Source organism: Moschus berezovskii, chromosome 3 (assembly GCF_049115385.1).
Source record: "Moschus berezovskii isolate FMDL1 chromosome 3, NW_MosBer_1.0, whole genome shotgun sequence".
NCBI classification, from domain to species: domain Eukaryota; kingdom Metazoa; phylum Chordata; class Mammalia; order Artiodactyla; family Moschidae; genus Moschus; species Moschus berezovskii.
Window position 1 is genome coordinate 104,755,000 of NC_142462.1, and position 22,734 is coordinate 104,777,733.

The window sequence follows — 22,734 nt, forward strand, 5'->3', positions numbered from 1 at the left end:
GATCAGATGCCATGATCTTAGTTTTCCAAATGTTGAGGTTTAAGCCAACTTTTTCACTCCCCTCTAACCAGACTCCAGACCATGGTTTCCCCCAGAGATTTGGTCTTCAGTTCTCTGGTCTGCCTCTCTGTACACTCATCCCTTGAAGAGTGTAACCCTCACTTCACATGAGGGTTAAACTTCACATTAAGTTTCCCTTTGACTAGACATTTCAACATGAGACCTGGTTCGTGTTTCAAGGGCTTAGGAATTTCCCCTTCAATGTTTAAAACCAGACAAGCACCCTGATCCTCTCAAAACTGTTTTCTCTTTCCAGTTACTACATGCCTGATCATTCTGTGGGTCAGAAAACCTTGGATCCCCTTTTTACTCACATCTTCCGCTCTTTCTGCAGCACCCCTGTTCTCTCTCATCTCCCCGAACTAACTCCACCATTAACCCTACTGCTGGATTATTGCACTAAGGTCAATCTATCTGTCGCTTTCTTCAATTATTCTTTGCCACTGCTACCAGATTAATCTGCTAGATACTGTGGTATTCTTCGTTTCAAAATCGTAAACTCCTCCTTTTCTTCAGAACAGACAGTGGAGTGGTTTTTAAAACGTCCCCAGATTCTTTGACACACCTCTCCTTAAAAGGTGGAACCTAATGCCCGCCTCCTCCCCACCTTGAGTGTGGGCTGAATCTACTGGCTTGCTTCTAAGGAATACAACTCTCACAAGAATTCCCACATTCCTGACCCATGAACCACAGAAATTGTTAACAGACTGTAAAATGCTCGTTTAGTTCTAAGCCACTAAATTCCGGAGTAATTTGTTACATGGCAATAGATTACTAATTCAGAAAGTCTTTCTACTGCCCAGAGGATCAAATCCAAACTCTGTGGGACACAAGGTCTTCCCCAAACTGTTCCTACTTTATCTCCAAGAACAAACACCTGTTTCAGTCTAAGGCCAGTTATTTCACTGATCTCATGTAACATGGTAAAATTCTGCTTCTTTAGCTTATGCTATTCTCACAAGAAATGTCTTTGAGTCTCCCTACTAACCTAATGAAATTAAAAGATGCTTACTCCTTGGAAGGAAATTTATGACCAACCTTGATAGTATATTAAAAAGCAGAGACATTACTTTGCAACAAAGGTCCGTCTAGTCAAAGCTATGGTTTTTCCCGTGGTCATGTATGGATATGAGAGTTGGACTGTGAAGAAAGTTGATCACCAAAGAATTGATGCTTTTGAACTGTGGTGTTGGAGAAGACTCTTGAGAGTCCCTTGGACTGCAAGGAGATCCAACCAGTCCATTCTAGGGGAGATCAATCCTGGGTGTTCATTGGAAGGACTGATGCTAAAGCTGAAACTGCAATTCTTTGGCCACCTCATGCGATGAGTTGACTCACTGGAAAGACTCTGATGCTGGGAGGGATTGGGGGCGGGAGGAGAAGGGGACGACAGAGAATGAGATGGCTGGATGGCATCACCGACTCTGTGGACATGAGTTTGAGTGAACTCCGGGAGTTAGTGATGGACAGGGAGGCCTGGCGTGCTGTGATTTGTGGGGTCGCAGAGAGTCGGACACGACTGAGCAACTGAACTGAACTGAACTGAACTAACCTAAATTCAACACAGTTTTTGGGCTCAGTTCTAAGTCTACCTACCAAAGAAATTCTTCTATTTTGTAATGTATATAAATAAACACATATATGATTCCCACAACTTACAAATTTTTTAATAAAAAAAATCCTTTAAGTTATTTAAGGGAATAATTATGATTTTGCTATCTTTACATTCCCCATGTTAATGGAAACATACCTTTTTGTTTACAATTAACTTTTATGATCCTTCCTTCAAAAAGAAAGTTTTGAACATCTTTTAAGAGAGGACATATACAATAAAGTTTACTTTATTTAAAAAGTGTCGAATAGTTTGAGAGGATAATTGGGAATTATAGACAACCAAAAAAATCTACACGATCTATGAATAAGCAGTTCCATTTTAAAGAATCTATTTTATAGATATAAATACAAGTAAGCAAAAATATAGGTACAAAGATATCCTCCACAGCATTGTTTATAATGGGGAAAACTCAGAAGCAACATAAAATATACCAATACAGGAAAAGTTAAACTAGGGTACAACAGACTACCAAAGGTCCATTTCAGAGAATGAAACAGGTTTGCATGTACTGATCTGTTCTGACTGCGATGATATAATATGTAAAAAAAAGTTTCACAAAGAAAATAAAATATTTAAGAATAAATTTAATGACATGTATAAAACCCATCTGAGGAAAAACTTAACAAACAGAAAGACATTTCTTATTTTGGAACAGAACAAGCCAATGTTACAAAAATGTCAGTTTGTTATAAGCTAATTTATCAATTTGATACAATTCCCATAAATATACCAATAATTCTTTTCAATGAAGCTGAAAAATTGACACAGAGCTTCATATTAAAAATACATGTGCAAGAACAGCCAGGAAAACACCAAATGGTAGAGGGAAGGACTAGGCCTCTCAGACATTAAATTATATGATAAAGCCTCTTAAGTGAAAAGTGTGCTACTGGCCACAAGCAGACAGACGAATCAGTGGGGTAGTACAGCAAGTTTAAAAACAGACAGAATGTCAGTACTGCTTATGATAAAGAGGGTTTCTAAAAATCACTAGGGCAAAAGCTGATTTTTTAATAAATGGTTAAAGCAATTGATTAGTCATTTGGAAAAAGATAAAATTCATACCATAAGGAACAGACTCCAAACAAATCAGAGATCTAAATGTAAAACAATGAAGCCAATACAAGTACTAAAGGGGGAAAAATGGCAAATTCATCTCTAAACTTGATACAAGGAAGGACATACTAACTATGAGTCAAAATCAGGAAGAATAAAAGACTGATAATTTGATTATATAAAAATGTTTAACAATTTTTTCTGCATGGCAAAAAAATCATTAACCAAAGATAACAGATAAAATGGGAGAAAATATTTGCATTCATATTACAGATAAAGGGCTAATATTCTTAATACATAAAGAAAACTTAAAATTGAGGAAATAAAGATAGTAACTTGACAGAAAAATGGGCAAAGGACATGATATACAAGTGCATGCATGTGTGCTCAGTCACGTCTGATTCTTTGCAACCCCATGGACTGTAGCCCACCAGGCTCCTCTGTCCATTGGATCATCCTGGCATCAATACTGGAGTGACGATGCTCCAGGCTTCCTGATCCAGGGATCGAATCTGTGCCTCTTGCATCTCCTGCATTGGTAGGTTAATTGTTTACCACTGAGCCACCTGCAAAGTCCCATGAATACACACACACACACATGTAGACACATATACAAAGTATACACATTATATGAAAAGATGTTCAACTTCATTTATAAAAGAAATACAAACTGAAATTACACTGAGATGTTATTTCTGATCCATCAGATTGGCAAAGATGAAACAGTATGAAAAGTCAGTTTGGCCAGGATATAGAGAACTAGGCACCTTCACATGCTCCCCGGAGGAATGGCCACTTCCAGGGCTGAGGCAAGAAAATACACGAGGAGGACCGCCGAGTGCCAGAAAGTGAGGACGTGTCAAAGAATGGTGCAGATGTGCCAAAAGTACATAGCAACCAGCTTCAGGAGGCTCCTACTGGCCAAATCTAAGACAATTTGAGCTTCAAAATAAGTAAAGATAAGAATAAAGCAAGAATTCATGAGTCTAATCTGATATTTTTTTCAGTGAGAGATAAGGGAACACTTTGTGGGAGAAAGCCAGTGGATAAATGAAGAGGGAATGATGGAATTTTAAATCACCATTGGGCAACCACCACAAGACTAACTGATTCAGTCAAGAATCATCCACGGATTCTAAAGCCTATAAATCTGAGGAGCAATAGTTTATTAATGAGAAACATCACTCCACAAGATAGTTGCTGTTTTGAAAAGAGGGAGAGAGTAACACTGGTCAAACCTGGCAGATAGGGCCTTAACCTTCAAAGGCTCAAGGTCAACATGGCCAGAAGTGAGACAAAAGGACATTGTGTGCTTCTGAAAATGATGTACTGAGAACAACCCAATGTTCCCCGTGCCGCACCGCTGCCAAAAGTGCAAAACCTGAATCTAAACAGGAGGTGACTTCAAACAAACCAAAACTGAAGGATATGCTGGTAATAACTGACTCTCAACGCCGTGAAACACAGACAGACTGAGAAAGGCTTTCAGATGAAAGGCCACCAGATGCAGTGTGTGGCCCAGGATCGTCCTACGTAAAGACATTTTGGGAATAACTGATGGAATCCAAGATCTGTACCGAGATAATATTACTGGATCACTGGTAATTTCCTGACTTTGAAAAAGAATAAACAAGGAGAATGAAGATCTGACTGAAAATGCATAGCCTGCATCTAAAGATAATGAAACTTCAGACAAATACAGAAGGAGGAATTTATAAACTGTCAATCTGATAAAAGACAAACTGCAGGAACACTCCACGAGAAATGACAGTAAACAGATACAACAAGTAACTGTGACATACAACCTTAGACTGGATCTTATACCACAGCGGGGGAGAAATGTTATAAAGGACAGCACTAGGTCAACTGACAAACTGCGATATAGATAGTAGATTAGATAAAAATATCTGAACAGTGCAAATTTATGAAATAGTTACTGCTGTATAAGTGAACATCCCTGTTCTTAGGAAATACACACTAAAATATCCAGGGGTAAAGGGCCATGATATAGGTAACATTCTTAAATGATCCTGAAAAAATATATTGATACACACACATACACACATATAAATACAGAACAAGAAAATACACACAAATGATAAAGTAAATGGGGAAAATGTTAACAGTAAGAGAATCTAAGAAAAAATAGTTTTTCTTTGCATTTTCCTTGGGTTTTTTCCCAACCTTCATTTTTAATGGTCCATCCTCTAAATGAAACTATTACTCGAATTACCATAAAACAGATTAAGATTACCATAAAACAGATTAAGATCAGCAGTCTTCAAAAAAAAAATACACTAAAACTTACTGCTTAAATATTTTAACAATAACTGTTATTTCCTAAGTGTTCATTTGAGAGATAAGGTGTCTCAAAACGGCCATGCTAGATACTAAGGAAAACACAATTGGAAAGAAGGTGAAATGTGCAAAAGAAATTCCATGATATGTGGCTAAGATCGTAAGTTTCTCCAGAGTCAGGTTACCTGCCTCTGAACTTGGGCTCCAAGTCGTGAGTTTTCCTAAACTTCAATATTCTACAAAATGGGAATGATAATACTATCTATTTCCTAGGGCTTTTGTGGGATTAATGGAACAATAGGTCGGGGGGGGAAACTCCACATTTTTGCAAAATGTCCAACACATGGTAAGCACTCATTATTGCTGTTATGTCATTACCTTTGTATTGTAACGTATCTGCCACAGAGTAATGGGGCTTTTGGTAACTAACTACAAAGAATACCAGAGAACAATTCATGTTTATCCAGCACCAAAATTAAAGATGCTCTGATTTGAAGGGCCGGTTTTTAAGGCAGAATAGCCCTGGGGTGAAAAAAAAAAAAAGTCCTCTACCAAATTTTCAAGACTTGATGCAAGTATCAGCTGAAAATATCTCATTCTTCCCCATCTAATTTTTATGTTCACCAAGTAAAGTTAAGGTCCAAACTTTATCCTTTTGACCAGATTACAACTGACCAGAGTAACCTTAACAAGTTACCTAGCTGGGATGTTCAATATTCTGTAAGCTTGTAATTCTGCTTAGCTTACTTAACATCGTTCAGTCTCACAGTCCTCATCAACTCTGAAAGAACTGATAAAATCAAAATTCTTTCCCTGCAAGGTCACACACTAGAAAGGGAGGCCCAACCAAACCGCACAGTTTCCCTCCTCCTGAAGGCCTGCCTGAGCGGTCAGTGGCTTCCCTCCCTGATGGGAATGTAAGTACCACTGTGGACGTGTTAACTTTCCAGAAACATCTATCAAGGTTGGACCATCTGTCTTCATTAACCGCAGGACACTTAATGGACACTGCGAGCAATTCAATACTCACTGATTAATAAACACCAGCCTTCAAGAGAAATGGCACTGTGTACCAATCAATAACTTTGTGTTAATCATTCAAAAATGGGGGGGATGGGGCGGGGAATGTGACTGAGTTAACTCTGAAATTAATTTTAACCTTTCAGGCAACATATTTCAAAACACTTCAAAAAAACTAACTTTTAAGCATAAGTATCACACAAGTTCACCATATAAATACATAAACACACACACACTGTATAACACCACACAGAATCACTATCAGAAATAATTTACTATTAACGCTGATTTCTAGTATTACTCAGTAAGATTTTCTTTGAACCTTCAGATAATCTTCAGTAAAACCCAAGGATCTCTTTTAAAAATAAAGAGAATATCCAGCTATTGTTCCTAAATGTTCATTTTCTCTTAGCAGCTTTTATTTTAACATATTTGTCTTCTTTCACCATCAAAGGTAGCAGAAATATACACACAATGTAAATAAATTCTGTGTCCTGTTTGCCATCTTCTGTACTTTTCTACTGAAACAAATGACAAAATTCTCGTTTCTCATTCTTACAGGAGAAAAAAAAAAAATATCCAAGAGGAATAAACAAAATGCTAAGAGATCTCCTTCGTGCTTCCTCTATGGAATTACAGACTTTCTGGATACTGCCCCCACCCCCCACCAAGTCCCTCCTCTCCACACCAGCACTTTCCGAAAACAATACTCCTTACACTGTGAACATCCTTTTCCTTAAATGACACAAACATCAAATGTCCCTTCAAAATTTAAGAGATAAAAAATTTCCTCCATCTTTGTTTCAGGTCTCATTCTCCAAATTTCTTTAGCACATAGAAGTATGGTCCTATACCCTACAAGGTTAATGACAGTATCAACCTAAGCCTATGCTTACTTACCGTTTTTAATAAATAATGTTCAAAGTTCAAAAGGTTAAAAAACAAGTATTCCCTGTCCTCCAGCTATCTACTTCCTTCTCCTAAAGACATGAAAATGTTATAGGTTCATTTTTTATCCTTCCAAGATGTTCTTTCTTTTTTCTTTTCTATCCATCCATCCATTTTTTTACACTCTTCCATGGTTTGTCCTTATCTAAGATTGTATCTTCAAGAATACAGCATATCAGAATATAATGGGCTTCCTTTTTCTATCTTACTGGCTACATAGGACTTTTAGAATATGTTGAAACCAGTTTCTGTGGTCCTACTCTTCTTGTTCCACCAATTCATTAAATACACATTGTGCTGGACAAGTCCACCTGATTTAAAGTGAATACATACACATTCCACTCCCAAATGTAAATATCTTCTATATACTAGATCATGATATCAATGCAAAAATAGTTGGGTGTCATCATTGTACTGGGGTTACACAGAATAAAGTTCTCTTTAGCAGGTATTTAAAGGTGAAAAGTCATCGCATCTGCAACTTATATTCAAGTGGTTAAAGAAAATCATACAAATATATATACCACATTTGATTCAAAACATGTACATACACAGAGCATGACACAAGCGTGGCAAAAATGCTAATAACCAATTCGTCTAGATGAAGGGTAAACAGGTGTTTATATTACTGTTTTCCTAAGGGTTTGACCTTTTCAAAATAAAAAGATGGGGTAATAAAGGAACTTCTACAAGGGTCCCCTCATTTACTACCCTAAAACATACAACTGTCCCTTCCCAACTCCCAGGCCTATGTCCTAACCAAACCCAATCCCACCCCTTCTACTCTCCCCCAAAAGAGAATTAAAACAAGTTATTTAGCTATTCTTAACTCAAACCGCTCAAATGTTGTGGCTCCTTAGGGTCTTCTCCTACTCCTCCTCCCTTCTCTCTCCTGGTCTAGTCATTCTTTGGGGACACTCGGACATTTACTGCATCTTTTCATGGCCTAAGCACTGAGAACCCAGCAAGAGAGTAAATACCCAGAGGAAGCAGCTCTGGATGAAGAATTCTTTTGTAATTCCTACAGCACCCAATTCAAAAAAGGTTTACTGAAATAATGGGGTTTTTTTCAAACAAAGAAGGGCATGGGACCCACTGGTAAGCAACGAGGGGAAGGTCTCGAAGCTCAGTCTTCTCAGAAAATCTTCCTCAGTCTCCTCATCTTTTTCTCCAACACGTTAAACTCATCTTTCCTAACCTTCCAGACTGCCATGACTGTCCACTCCCTGACACAACAACATATTATCCTAGTGAGAATGGAAAAACCTGTTTCACAATCCCAAATAAAGCAACCCTAGAAGTGAGAATAGCCAATTCTCTTACATTTTATTTATATGACGTTACTCAACACAGTAATACACTGTCAACAATCTGTGGGGGAAAAAAAAAAGTACCTCTCAGTCATCTGTCTATGGAATATTCCTGTATGGCACTCTTCCACCAGTTTGAAGCTAAGGGAGACCAGCCTCTGAATATGTGTCTACTTTGGTTAATCAAGAAGCAGCTGTCATGTCAACGAAGACAACAAGCTGTGTCTAACAATACACTTTGGAAAAGTTGATTCACTAATAAGATACAATACAAAGGATACCTACTGAAAAATAGGAACGCTTCTTGAAATAAGGCTCAAGTTGAAATTTTACAAATGTAAAACAGGAAAATTTATTTCATTTTTCTCACCTGAGTATAAGTCACAAGCCTGGAAGAGATCCTGTAGTTCAAGCCTCCAAAAAGTGAGATCCAGAGAGGTTAAAATCCCTGATTCAAACACCCCACCACTAGCAAATTCAAGTCAAGTTGGGTTTAGAACTCATATACTCTTTCCAGGCTTCTCTGCCCATGTTACCTCTCAATTTCAGAAATTAACTTTGTGAGAAAAAAATGTTCTGTCTGAAAAAAGTAGAGGGGACAAGGAAGGGGAAGACTTAACTCTAGTCAGCTATGCCACTAACCAGGTATATAAAATTAAGTAAACTATCTCATCTGCAGAATAAGGAGACTGAATTATTTAACTTATATGCAGAGTACATCATGAGGAACGCTGGGCTGGAAGAGCCCAAGCTGGAATCAAGATTGCTGGGAGAAATATCAATCACCTCAGATATGCAGATGACACCACCCTTATGGCAGAAAGTGAAGAGGAACTCAAAAGCCTCTTGATGAAAGTTAGGAGAGTGAAAAGGTTGGCTTGAAGCTCAACATTCAGAAAACAAAGATCATGGCATCCAGTCCCATCACTTCATGGGAAATAGATGGGGAAACAGTGGAAACAATGTCAGACTTTATTTTTTTGGGCTCCAAAATCACTGCAGATGCTGATTGCAGCCAGGGAATTAAAAGACGCTTACTCCTTGGAAGGAAAGTTATGACCAACCTAGATAGCATATTAAAAAGCAGAGACATTACTTTGCCCACCAAGGTCCGCCTAATCAAGGCTATGGTTTTTCCCGTGGTCATGTATGGTTGTGAGAGTTGGACTGTGAAGAAAGCTGATCGCCGAAGAATTGATGCTTTTGAACTGTGGTGCTGGAGAAGACTCTTGAGAGTCCCTTGGACTGCAAGGAGATCCAACCAGTCCATTCTAAAGATCGATCCTGGCTGTTCATTGGAAGGACTGATGCTAAAGCTGAAACTCCAATACTTTGGCCACCTCATGCGACGAGCTGACTCACCGGAGAAGAGTCTGATGCTGGGAGGGATTGGGGGCAGGAGGAGACGGGGATGGCAGAGAATGAGATGGCTGGATGGCATCACCGACTCGATGGATATGAGTTTGAGTGAACTCTGGGAGCTGGTGATGGACAGGGAGGCCTGGCGTGCTGTGATTCATGGAGTTGCAAAGAGTCAGACACGACTGAGCGCCTGAACTGAACTGAACTGAAGCCCTGGAGAGCTAAATAGAATACACTCTGATTCGCGAGAGGGGTGTAAGTAATAGCTGTGTATTTAGCACAAATTTGACTCAGTCACATTTTTATACCAAACTTAGTTATAGCTTAGGCAATTTAAAAACATTGTTAACTCAAACCACACCTTTGTTTACAAAAATTTTCATAAATACAAAGAATCTCAAAATTCATTATCTACTATTACCTACACTTGGGCAGGACGTCCTTTAGCACAAAATTTAAACTTCAATCTGAAACGTATTTGAATGCCTATTTAAATATCCCAGAGTTTGGAAAGTTATACATTTCACAGTTATTTTCCATTCAGCATGGCATCCGCTATAGAATCATACTCACATCTTTAGAAACAGAAATCTTCAGAAATAGTCTGCACCAGCATCTTGTCAGAGGAAAAAAGCCTGCCTTTGGCTCTGGGCTACCATTTAGTCAGGGTAACAAGAATGCCTGCGGGAACTGTCCGTTGTCACTGGGCTACCCATACCAGGAATAGGAAAGGCAAAAGGAAAAGGAAAAACATAGAAGAAACAGAAAAGAACGCAAGAGTGGGCAGGGGGAAAGGAAGGAAATCAAGAGAGTTAAAGAACACAGAAAAACAGAATGACAGGAGAATAAACAAGAAGAGGAATGGCCTGTCAGTACCCCAGCATCCACAAGCCTTCAGACAGACTGCAGACACCTTGAAGTGTTCCTGTTTGCTTGTTTTTCTTTTGTTCCATTCTGGACAGAAAGTTTGCGCAGAGAGGACATGTTTACTTGTGCCTGCTCCTAGACTTTGTGTCAAAGATTAGGATTCCAACATATGAACAGTAACACAGAAGGAGCTCCGATCCAAAATACACGAGACTGTTTACCAGGAATGTCCAGGACCTGACATGTTCCTAATGACTCATCTTTCCAGAGTGTGGATCTCTTAACTCCACAAGAGTACCATGATCCAAAAAGATGTTTTAGCAAGTACTATGTATATTTATACAAAGCAATTCGGTGCTTTCAAACAACTGGTGCTGTCCAAAGACAACAAGGAAATACAGTCCTCCAAAGGAGGGCATTTCCAGTCAGATCCTCAGGATGCCACGGCGGTCGACCCTCAACCACATGGGCGCCTTCCTCAGCAAAGCAGCTGAAACCTCAGACACAGAACGAGCCCGGGATCTCATGCCATCATCACGTCCCCCTCACACGAGCAAACACTCTACAGCTATTATAAGTCATGGTTTCTTTCACAGATGATCACTTTAAAAATCATTTTAAAGCCAATCTGTTGCTGGAAATATTTCTGTTTTTTAGAATTTTAAATGATCTTCTATTATTGAAAAATATGTGTCTCGAAAATATTCTGCAGCTGATATGACATGACTAAATAGGGTACTGATTCACTAAGCTTATGAAGTCCTTGCTCTAAACTGCTAGTTAGGTGTTAACAAAGATATACATAAGGCACAGAGCAAACTCTTCTGTTCAGAAAAATTAAATTAATAGCAGAAGTAATCTTCATTTTGAACCCTTTAAAAGTGGGAGCAAACAAGGATTTTGGCACCTTTTTCATGAAAACAGAAGTTTGCAAGCACAGTAACTTCATCAGTTAACTAAAAGGCATAAAATAGATCACAGATTTCAAAGATAAAATCTAAAGAAAGGCTATGAATGGCATTTTATTTAAAAATACTTTTCGCTTGTTGTTATCAGGTACCTGCATTTTTAGGCAACGAGCACAAAGACCGAAAAGTCATCACAAATTCTATTGGGGCAGCGCCTATAAAAAAGGATGTTACATAATTTTGAAAAGACAAAAATTATAAAAAGCTGCAGGAGCACCACTGACACAAGGACAAAGCCGATGAAGTACGTGTTGCTAGTATAACTAGCAAAGACTAATCTCTGGAAACATAAAAAGGCAAAAAAAGTGATCATTATAGACTTTTAGAAAATGGACAACGGGCGCAATGCAGAAAGCACACAGTTGTCAATGACAATGAACAGATGAGAAGTCTGGTGTAATTGTGAATATTATGAAAAGATTCAGTACTAAAAAAAAGTGAAAGTTGCTCAGTCATGTCTGACTCTTTGAGACTGTATAGTTCATGGGATTCTCCAGGCCAGAATACCGGAGTGGGGAGCCTTTCCCTTCTCCAGGAGATCTTCCCAACCCAGGAATCAAACCAGGGTCTCCTGCACTGCCAGTGGATTCTTTACCAGGTGAGCCACCAGGAAAGCCCAAGAATACTGGAGTGGGTAGCCTATCCCTTCTCTATCGGATCTTCCCAACCCAGGAATTGAACCGGGGTCTCCTGCATTGCAGGCAGATTCTTTACCAACTTTTAACTAACAGTAACTAATAGAAATATTAAGCAAGTTCCCTAGTAGTCCAAATATCACCCAGTGCTTCTATCATGGAGATGAAAGCAGTAGCAGAAGATTCCAGTTGGGGTCAAAAACCTTTCCACAGTGGAGTATTTGGGTTCAGTTAATTTTCAGGTCTTCTAATATAGATGTGTATATGTCTGAAAACTATGGAAAAGTGTGCCCGTGAGACCCCTCCCTAACCCCTGACGGAAAGAGGGCCAAACACACTGCACATAGACTAATTCAAGGAGTCCTGGACTGCCTGATCATGGAACTCAGAAGCAACACCCTACACGGAGGCCAGTCTTGATTAACAGGGCTTCCCTTGTGGCCCAGCTAGTAAAGAATCCACCTACAATGTGGGAAATCTAGGTTCGATCCCTGGGTTGGGAAGATTCCCCTGGAGAAGGGAAAGGCTACCCACTCTAGTATTTTGGCCTGGAGAATTCCATGGACTGTACAGTCCATGGGGGTCACAAAGAATCAGACATGACTGAGCAACTTTCACTTTCACTAAGCTAAAGTACTCCTATGAGGGTTTATAGTCCTAACACAATGTGAAAAAACTCAATCACAGCACTTTAGAACCAGAAACACCTTACTCTACCAAGCTCTCATTTTACAGGTGAGCGGCCTGCTGCACAGACTTGGACACTGAAGGTTCTGTATGAGTGGGAACTAGAAGCCAGTGGAAAGAATACAGACCTCAAGCACAACATCCAAAGAGGCAGGTACCCACTGATCATTATTAGGTATTAACACTATTCCCTGGTGGCTCAGAGGTTAAAGTGTCTGCCTCCAATGCGGGAGATCCGGGTTCGATCCCTGGGTCGGGAAGATCCCCTGGAGAAGGAAATGGTAACCCACTCCAGTATTCTTGCCTGGAGAATCCCATGGATGGAGAAGCCTGGTAGGCTACAGTCCACGGGGTCGCAAAGAGTCGGACACGACTGAGCGAAGGAACGGAACCTCAATACTGGAGAAGGAAATGGCAACCCACTCCACTATTCTTGCCTAGAAAATCCCATGGACAGAGGAGCCTGGTGGGCTGCTGTCCACAGGGTCGCACAGAGTCGGACACAACTGAAGCAACTTAGCATGCATGCATGCATTGGAGAAGGAAATGGTAACCCACTCCAGTATTCTTGCCTGGAGAATCCCAGGGACGGAGAAGACTGGTTGGCTGCCATCTATGGGGTGGCAAGAGTCAGACACAACTGAAGCAATTTAACAGCAACAGCAGCAACCTCAATACTCCTTCCACCAAACTTAAACAAGATCAGTCACAGCACAGAAAAGAGAACTAGAAGGAAAAGGAAGAAAAATGTGGAGGTAGGATCATAAAGGACATCCACAGGGGGCTTTGGCCAACCAGAAGCCAGCCGCCTGGCTGTCAGAGAAACAGAAATGTCAGGAGCTGGAAGACAGGACCCTCCAGAGATGTGGGAGGACACCAACAGATGCCAAGAGCTAGTATGTTAAGTGCGTTCACTCTCTAAAACACAGGAAGTTTTTCAAAGGTACTCAGAGTGGAGGTGGGGAAGGGGGGACAAACTCTAAGAAAGATTGAAGGTGGGATCACACAGCAGCACCTTCCTCTCCTCTGGTTGTTCAATGAAAACTGGCCCATGGGCACTCTTGTCACGAAGACTGCCAAGCCCAGCCGAGTCTAAAGAATACAAAACTATCTCACAGATTTTGTTACAAAGATCCTATCAGATATTTCAGTCTAGAAATGTCTGCAGATCTGAGTAGCAAATCACACGGAGTTCTTTTCAAAGTAATCAACATTAGATCAAAAGTTAAGGTATTATCCATGAAATACAGTCTGAAACCAATTATATGGATGCTAAATCAACTCTAAGATTTAATGTTCAACTGTTGTATAAAAGAAGTTAGAAAATAAAAGAATTTCAAGATAAAATTTCAAACTGATAGATGTGAAAAGTAAGGGAGACTTCGTGGCCTCAGTCCAGCTCTGCGGCCTCTGCTACACAAATGATTTGTTTCCTAATCCATAAAACACACCCGTAATAAGCACTGCATGTGCCTTCCAGGAATTTGATTTAAACTAGTTAACGATCATAAAGCAATCTAAAAGTGTAAGCACTGCATGAATTCTGGGCATAACTTTGGAAAGACATTTGAAATAAGTCAAGTAATAGCATCTGGTGATTAATTTGAAGGATTCACCGGAAATGAAAAGGAAAACTCATTATTTTTCTAACAAAAGAAGCCTGTGCTATTAACTAGTCTTGACATACCTACACACAGGTTTAGAACACTTAATACTTAAAACCTTTCATTTTTATCCTCCCATTCCTTACTCTTCACCTGTTTCTCTTCTGTTTCCTTGTTTTCAGATAAGACTGTGTGCACGCTAAGTCGCTTCAGTTGTGTCCAGCTCTTTGCAACCCTATGGACTATAGCCTGCCAGGCTCCTCTGTCCATGGGGATTCTCCAGGCAAGAATACTGGAGTGGGCTACCATTCCATTCCCTCCTCCAAATCTTCCCAACCCAGGGATCGAACCCAGGTCTCCTATATACAGACAGATTCCTCTGTCCAGGAGCCTGGGATTTCCCAGGCAAGAATACTGAAGTGGGTTGCCATTTCCTCTTCCAGGGGATCTTCCTGATCCAGGGAGTGAACCCTTAGGTCTCTGAGGTCTCCTGCATTGGCAGGTGGGTTCTTTACCACTAGCACCACCTGGGAATTCCCCCCAAATCTTACTATGCTTCTTTCCAATAAATTCACTCATATTAAAAGGCATTGTCTCTGATTCCAAAATACATCTACAATTATTTGCATTTTCCTTTTCTCACAATGATCATTGTTATCTCACCTAAACTACTAAAACAGCCTCCGAGCTGGTCTCCCTGCCCACTGTCAATCCATTTCTCAGAGACAGCAGCTTGAATGGTCTTTTTCAAATAAATCATGTCATATCTCTGAAAATACAAATAAAAAAAATAAAATAAAATGCATTGTCAAATCTCACTTCTGGTCACCTCAACCTTGAGTCCATCTGACTCCTGGCACTCAGGAGTCTAATCTGGAATGCTTCCACAGCACCACTTGTTAGACTGCCCTGGCATCTCCATGACCCAACCCCTCCTCCTAAGTCCACCTCCTCCCCCTCACCCCAGCCTGGCAAAATAAACATATACTCTGGGTAAGAACAGTGTGGTTGCTCTGCAAGAGCTGCTGTAAGAAATCTCCTGGTATCTCCACCGCCTTCCTAGAGATTCCAGCCCCAAATCCCCTTCACTGGAAAACTACAGAGCCTCCACTATTCCCCAAAGTCCACAAAATAGGGAATGGCCATGCCCTGGCTTACTCTTCATCTCCCAACAGGAACCTCATTCCTGTAACCAGGAGTCTCCTATGAGGCAGCTACTTTCAAAGGACGATCCCCATTTAACATTATCAGAACCCATTATGGACCCATAGACTGGCTTTAATCAAGAAAAGACCTATATCTCAATATATAAATAAATAAAACACATTTATTTAGTGAGTTCTGACAATTATCTAATGTGCGACATCTTGCCCTATCAGTTCAGTTCAGTCGCTCAGTCGTGTCTGACTCTCTATGACCCCATGAACTGCAGCACACCAAGCCTCCCTGTCCATCAACAACTCCCAGAATCCACTCAAACTCATATCTTGCCCTATAGATGTGTATTAAGAGGCACTTGGTTAGATTTGATACCCAAACATTCAGGTTAAGGGAGCGGCAAGCAGTTTTGTCATTTAATAGCTTCAGTAACATTTCATGAAATTAAAAGACGCTTACTCCTTAGAAGGAAAGTTATGACCAACCTTGATAGTATATTAAAAAGCAGAGACATTACTTTGCCAACAAAGGTCCGTCTAGTCAAGGCTATGGTTTTTCCCGTGGTGTATGGATGTGAGAGCTGGACTGTGAAGAAAGCCGATCGCCGAAGAATTGATGCCTTTTGAACTGTGGTGTTGGAGAAGACTCTTGAGAGTCCCTTGTACTGCAAGGAGATCCAACCAGTCCACTCTAGGGGAGATCAATCCTGGGTGTTCATTGGAAGGACTGATGCTAAAGCTGAAACTGCAATACTTTGGCCACCTCATGCGACGAGTTGACTCACTGGAAAAGACTCTGATGCTAGGAAAGGTTGGGGGCGGGAGGAGAAGGGGACGACGGAGAATGAGATGGCTGGATGGCATCACCGACTCTGTGGACATGAGTTTGAGTGAACTCCGGGAGTTGGTGATGGACAGGGAGGCCTGGTGTGCTGTGATTCATGGGGTTGCGGAGAGTCGGACATGACTGAGTGACTGAACTGAACTGAACATTTCAATATATTTTACACAGAGACTTCTACTATTGGGTAAGAACTCCAATCTGAGTTTTAATGGACTCTGAATTTTTACGAACTATATGGGATTCTGAAGAAACTCTCATTCAAAATTGATTTAATCCATTTAAAACGTTGAAACCTCAGTTTTACATACAGCAATCTTTAAATGAAATAATGTTGCAGAAATCAAAGGTGGGGGGTGTTACAGCTTGAAGAGGAGGGGAATAGGCATAGAATCATGGAACTTTAGAAGAGATGACCAAATCCAGTGGTTCTCAAAACATAGTCCTTTGACCAGCAACATCAGCATCCCACCTGGGAACTTGTAAGAAACGTAGACTATTAGGCCCACCCTAGACCTAATGCGGAGAAGGCAATAGCACTCCACTCCAGTACTCTTGCCTGGAAAATACCATGGACAGAGGAGCCTGGTAGGCTGCAGTCTATGGGGTCGCTAAGAGTCGGACAAGACTGAGCGACTTCACTTTCATGCATTGGAGAAGGAAATGGCAACCCACTCCAGTGTTCTTGCCTGGAGAATCCCAGGGACAGTGGAGCCTGGTGGGCTACCGTCTATGGGGTCGCACAGAGTCGGACACGACTGAAGCGACTTAGCAGCAGCAGCAGACCTAATGAGTCAGAAACTCTGAAGTGGGGTCCATCAGTCTGAGTTTTAACAATCCCTCAATGAATTCTACATACACTAAAGTTTGAGAACCACTGATCCAACCCCACCACTCCACTGAAAAGAAATAAGACTAGCAATTTCCTTCAATTCTTACACCAAGTTAGCGACCAAGGTCACTGAAGAAAATTCTCAATAAATCTTCAAAACAATTCTTAAGCTATTACATCTACATCCAAGTAGTCACATAGGATCTTTTAAGCTGACCAGATCTTGATCTACTGCAAGTGTAATTCTTGTATCATTGCTTTAAACTTGTGGTGGTGGTGGTATAGTTGCTAAGTTGTGTCAGAATCTTTGCAACCCCATGGACTGTAGCCCGCCAGGCTCCTCTGTCTATGGAGTTCTTCTCCAGGCAAGAACACTGCAGTAGGCTGCCATTTCCTTCTCCAGGGGAGCTTCCCCACCCAAGGACTGAACCTGGGTCTCCTGCATTACTACAGGCAGATTCTTTACTAACTGAGCCAATACTTAGGCAGACATGATTTTTTTTGTCATGAGCAATTCATATTTAATACCTAAGAAAAAAAAAAAAGACTTCACATTATTGACCTGTCCATAAAATCAACAACTCAAATCTCACTGGCTTTCTTATTTGTTTGGTCTGGTGGGTTAACTTTTATTACTGACAGCAGCGGTGAATTTTGTCTTGCAATCATTGTGTTTTGGTTCAGGTTTGAGGGCAACAGCAGGAATTTATGGGGACTCATGGCTGATGGTTTTTTTATTTGGGGGCTCCCCACCATTACCACCAAAGATATTCACACACCAAAGGCATTTGAAAAGCGGTCATAAAGGACTAAGACACCAGAAACTGCTAAAAGATCCCCCTCAAAAAACTTCACATTTTATCTTGGAACGTAGCATAAGATTTTCTTTAGACAACAGATTTCTGTTCTCAATTATATTTTACTTACCCTGGTTTAAAATCAGTTTTCAGGCTTTCCTGGTGGCTCAGTGGTAAAAGAATCCGCCTGCCAATGTGGGAGACCTGGGTTTGATCCCTGTTCTGGGAAGATCCCACATGCCAGGGAGCAACGAAGCCCACCCCGCAGGCCCCCACCCCCACACCACAACTGTTGAGCCTGTGCTCTAGAGCCCACGAGCCACAACTACAGAAGCCCTGAGCTCTAGAGCCTGTTCTCTGCAGCAAGCGAAGCCACAGGGATGAGAAGCCACAGCGACAAGAAGCCTGTGTGCCACAACCAGAGAGTAGCCCCCACGTGCCGCAACCAGAGAAAAGCCTGCGCAGCAAGACCCAGCACACCCAAAAATAAATAAATACATTTAAAAAAATAAAAATAGCTTTCATGTGTGCAACACAGAGCAGCAGAATGGCAGGAAGCTAGTCTGTGTCTCCTGGGAATGAGGACAGGGCTATAACCCAGCCACACGGAAGACCAAGAGCTAGGTAAGTCTGACGCACAGCACCAGGAGCAGACTGCGTCGCCTTCTGCAAGCACCAGACCACATATGGGGCTGCATCACCAACCCACCAATACAGCACCAACCACGCGAAAGGGGAGCTGCAATTTCAGCCTAGGGCTCTTGCTCTAAACAGATGTTTGATGTATCTCATACCTTTTTATATAAATATTTTAAAATCTGGTACTGGTTATCTGCACAACTAAACATCTGTTTCTGTTTACATTTTAAAATATTTTCTTTTGAGAAGTTTATAACTTGGGTGTTAGGATTATCACAGACTGAGATTTAGAGGTTTAAGAGATAAACGTTTCCATTCCTGTTTCTCATATAGAAGCTGTTTTCTCAATGTCATGCCATACGAGAGATATTTTCAGTCCTCTTTTCAGACTCTATTAACATCTATAATTACCTTCGATTTCACAAACCATATTTCCTAACTAACATGGCTCAGTGCATGACTAATTCTTTGAGGAAGAATCACAGAACAAGTGTGCAAAGCAATAGAAACAACTACCTCAATCTGACTTCCAACGCCCTCCCTGTGACCTGAACACCAAAGCTTCTCGTGACTTTATTTTTCAATCTGTCATCAAATAGGGGTAACAATTCTTGCTATTACCCTGCTACAGGAAAAGGAATCAAAGTCACTGAACTAAGGATAATGTCCCTGGAAAGACCGCATTCATTCCTTGGAAGAACTGCAAATTACAGCGCCGTCACTGAGCCTCAGCCTCTTCTTTAGCTCCACAACATACCCTCTGAGGCTAAACTCAGGGGGTTAAATTATTTGAATGCTCTTCCATTCACCAAATGTTTCTGAGCACTTGCCATGTATCAGGTACCATACAAGGACACTGGGGATATAATGGCCAGCAAGACAAACATAGCGCCTGCTCTTCACAATACAACTAAAGAAGTACTAATTAAGCTCATGGGACTTCCAATCAGTTTATACACCAAGGATTCAAATCCATTTGATGTTCTAAATAACTACTCGAAACCATAATGACCCATAATCACTCCACTCTGCTCCTGAAAATGGGAGACCACGTGAACTCCATGAAAAGTCCACAGAACACAGACAGATGCTCACAATATGAAGGCCTCACGTAGGTTAAAAATATCCTGGAAACACCTTACGATCTATGAATGGGAAGCACAGTGTTATGCGCTATAAAATGAATCAAGATTTTTCTTTTAAAGGCAGAAAACTGTAAGTTAACGTTTACCTATCAAACACTAGACTCAAATGTAAGTAAATCCTAACTGTCCAATGTAGTAGCCACCATCCACTTGTGGTTATTTTTACATCAATGAGAACTTTAGTTCCTATGTCACACTCAGTTCAGTTCAGGTCAATTGCTCAGTCGTGTCTGACTCTTTGAGACCCCATGCAACTAGCCACACTGAAAGTGGCTCACTAGCCTCAAGTGCTTAGTGGCTATCACTTCTAAGTCATTATAAATATATCATTATAAATCATTCCTGTCATTCTGGAAAGCTCTATGGGACAGTGCTATTCTACAAACACCTCCGTAATACTAAATCTGAAAGTTACAGTGTAATGAACTGTGACAATGCATCTGTACTCTGCTACGATACATAGAAGTTTGTTCATCAATAATACAGTGCCATTTCTTCCTTCCTAAGTAAGTTGAAAAATGGTAATATTGAATATCTCTCCCAGAGCTCACAAGTAAACACTTGGTAAATTGAGAATGAAATTGGGAAACAAGTGAAAAGCTGATTACATTTAGTCCCGTCCTTCCTACTCCTTTTACTGGAATATGTTGGTGGTACCCTGTATTCTCTGTTCAAAGATGCATGGTTTCAGCCTAGCAGCAGAAGTGAGGACAGTAAAGAATGAAGATGAGTGATCAAATAATGCAACTCAAATTCAGTTTAGACTGACGGAATAAACGTGGGTGCCTGCACTGTGCCAGTGCTACACAAATAATCACCATTTCAACCTTTTATAAGGTCAGTTTAGTAAACGTGTCCAACGCATAAACAAAAGCAATATATGTTGTAAAAAAAATGCACTGAGACACATCTGTGCAAGGAATGGAGGTGACACAGCAGGATGTTTCCAAACACCTTTCAGGAAGAAATTGGGGTTTCCCTGATGACTCAGACAATAAAGAATCTGTTTGCAATGTGGGAGACCTGCGTTCGATCCCTGGGTTAGAAAAGTCCCCTGGAGAAGGGAATGGCTACCCACTCCCCTATTCTTGCCTGGAAAATTCCATGAACAGAAGAGCCTGGCAGGCCCCAGTTCAGGGGGTCGCAAAGAGTCGGAGATGACTGGGTGACTAACATTTTCACTTTCATGAGAAATTAAGAGTAATGTCCTAAAGGAGGACATTAGAAGCAGAAGGCAGAGCTGTCCACAGGAACCACAAGTGGTTTGACAATGCTGGATTAAAGTATCTTTGGTGGTCAACAGGGATGAGGATGACAAGGGAGGGAGGGAGATGGGGTGAGAGCTATTTCCACGCCAAAAATAGTTTATACTCAGTTATATCAGGCTTGCCCTAGTGGTATGTCTGTCTACAAGCGTCCCTAACCAAAACTGCAAGCCACATGAAAACCAGTCTCCGAAACTTGGCCAGTAATTTGCCTACATCTGCCATACAGCTAACAGTATTAGAAAGCAATCATTAGTAGGAATACAAAGACATTTTTTTGTGACGCAGTACCACTTAACGTGTATTGGTCACAAAAACATTGTAATTAGAATCCTCTGATTTTAAGGATAAAACCTCTATTGCCTGTGAGTTTTATTTCTAATATCCTTAGAGAATATATCAAGGAACACATTTTCAAAACAAATAGATGACTTCCACATCTAAATATTCGCACTAAGAGTTTATCTGACAGAGGAAAATGAAATAAATAAGAGAGAAGGGGATGCAAAAACAATTCTGTACTCCAGACCACAGTAGCTGTTTTTTTCCTCCTAAATTTTCAAGGCAAAACTTCTGCTACTCCGTATACTACCTTGCATGTTCTGCTACAACCAGCCAATGACCAACAAAATTATATCGTGTCCAGCAACCTAAAGGACTTCAGTGAATGCTTGTGTAAATCCTGGGAAATTATCTATATCTTCTAGACTCTTCACTTCACTTTACATATATGTTCAAGTCTCAAAACAACTTCCATGGAATCAGTTCTCTCCAAATTACTGGGATCCCCTCTTCAAAGAAACTTAGGGGAAATGTTAGTAGCCTATATAGGTCTCAACGAATTCACCAGGTGATTCTTCTCCCTTTCACACAAGCAAAAAATTGCAAATAAAAATACATATATATTTTTATAAATTGGCTGGTCCTTAGGCAAACACAAAACTACTCCTATTCGCACAAACACGTGGCATTTAGGTAAAGGTAGATTTCCAAAGTAACATACGTAATGACTGAAAGACTGGGTTTTGAAATCAGCTTGCCTGGATTCTAGTTATGGTTCGTCACTGTCCAACTCCTGAGCATCCACTCCGTCACCTGTAAAATGGGGGTAACAACGTTTCATCAAGAATGTCAGGGCATGCCAGCACATAGCTTCCCGCATCTACTGACAGTTCAACACCTGTTGGCTATTTCAGCTATTTCTTCCCTAAATATGGATGGTTTCACAGCTATCTATTCCAGTCAGCTAGTTCTGTTAGCTCTCAACCTTCCTCGTTCATCAAAAACACTTACGGAGATTTAAACACACACACACACGTTCAGCCCTATTTAGATTTGGGTTCAACTGATCTAGGAGTGGGCCGGGCATCAGAATTCTTTGTAAACCGCTCCAGTTACTTACAACGTGCAGTGTGGTTTAAGAGCCACAGATAGGTCTCTATATGCCCAGAGACTCACGCCTGCAGAGTCTGTTGATTTCCAACTGAAACAGCGCAGGCGGGCCCCCAGCCCGGACGGAGCAGGCTCGCCTGGATGCTGCGACGACGAACTCAAAAGTGCGGTGGGATTTACACCCATGCCCGCACACCGCTCACGAGGACCAACTCCCACGAACTCCACCAGGTGGG

At 40.9% G+C, this 22,734-nt stretch overlaps 1 long non-coding RNA gene across 18 annotated transcripts in view; it reads right to left on the reverse strand.

The window, feature by feature from the left end:
* Positions 1 to 22,734, reverse strand: part of LOC148778391 (uncharacterized) — a 222,511-nt gene that overhangs the window by 195,460 nt on the left and 4,317 nt on the right. For 12 of the 18 annotated variants that reach the window (XR_016037063.1, XR_016037059.1, XR_016037060.1 and 9 more), the window contains exon 3: positions 22,110 to 22,201. The exons of 3 other annotated variants lie outside the window; for them this stretch is intronic. This is a non-coding gene — a long non-coding RNA (uncharacterized LOC148778391). The remainder of the gene's footprint in view (positions 1 to 22,109; positions 22,202 to 22,734) is intronic. 3 more of the 18 variants (XR_016037066.1, XR_016037075.1, XR_016037068.1) reach the window with 1 other exon arrangement.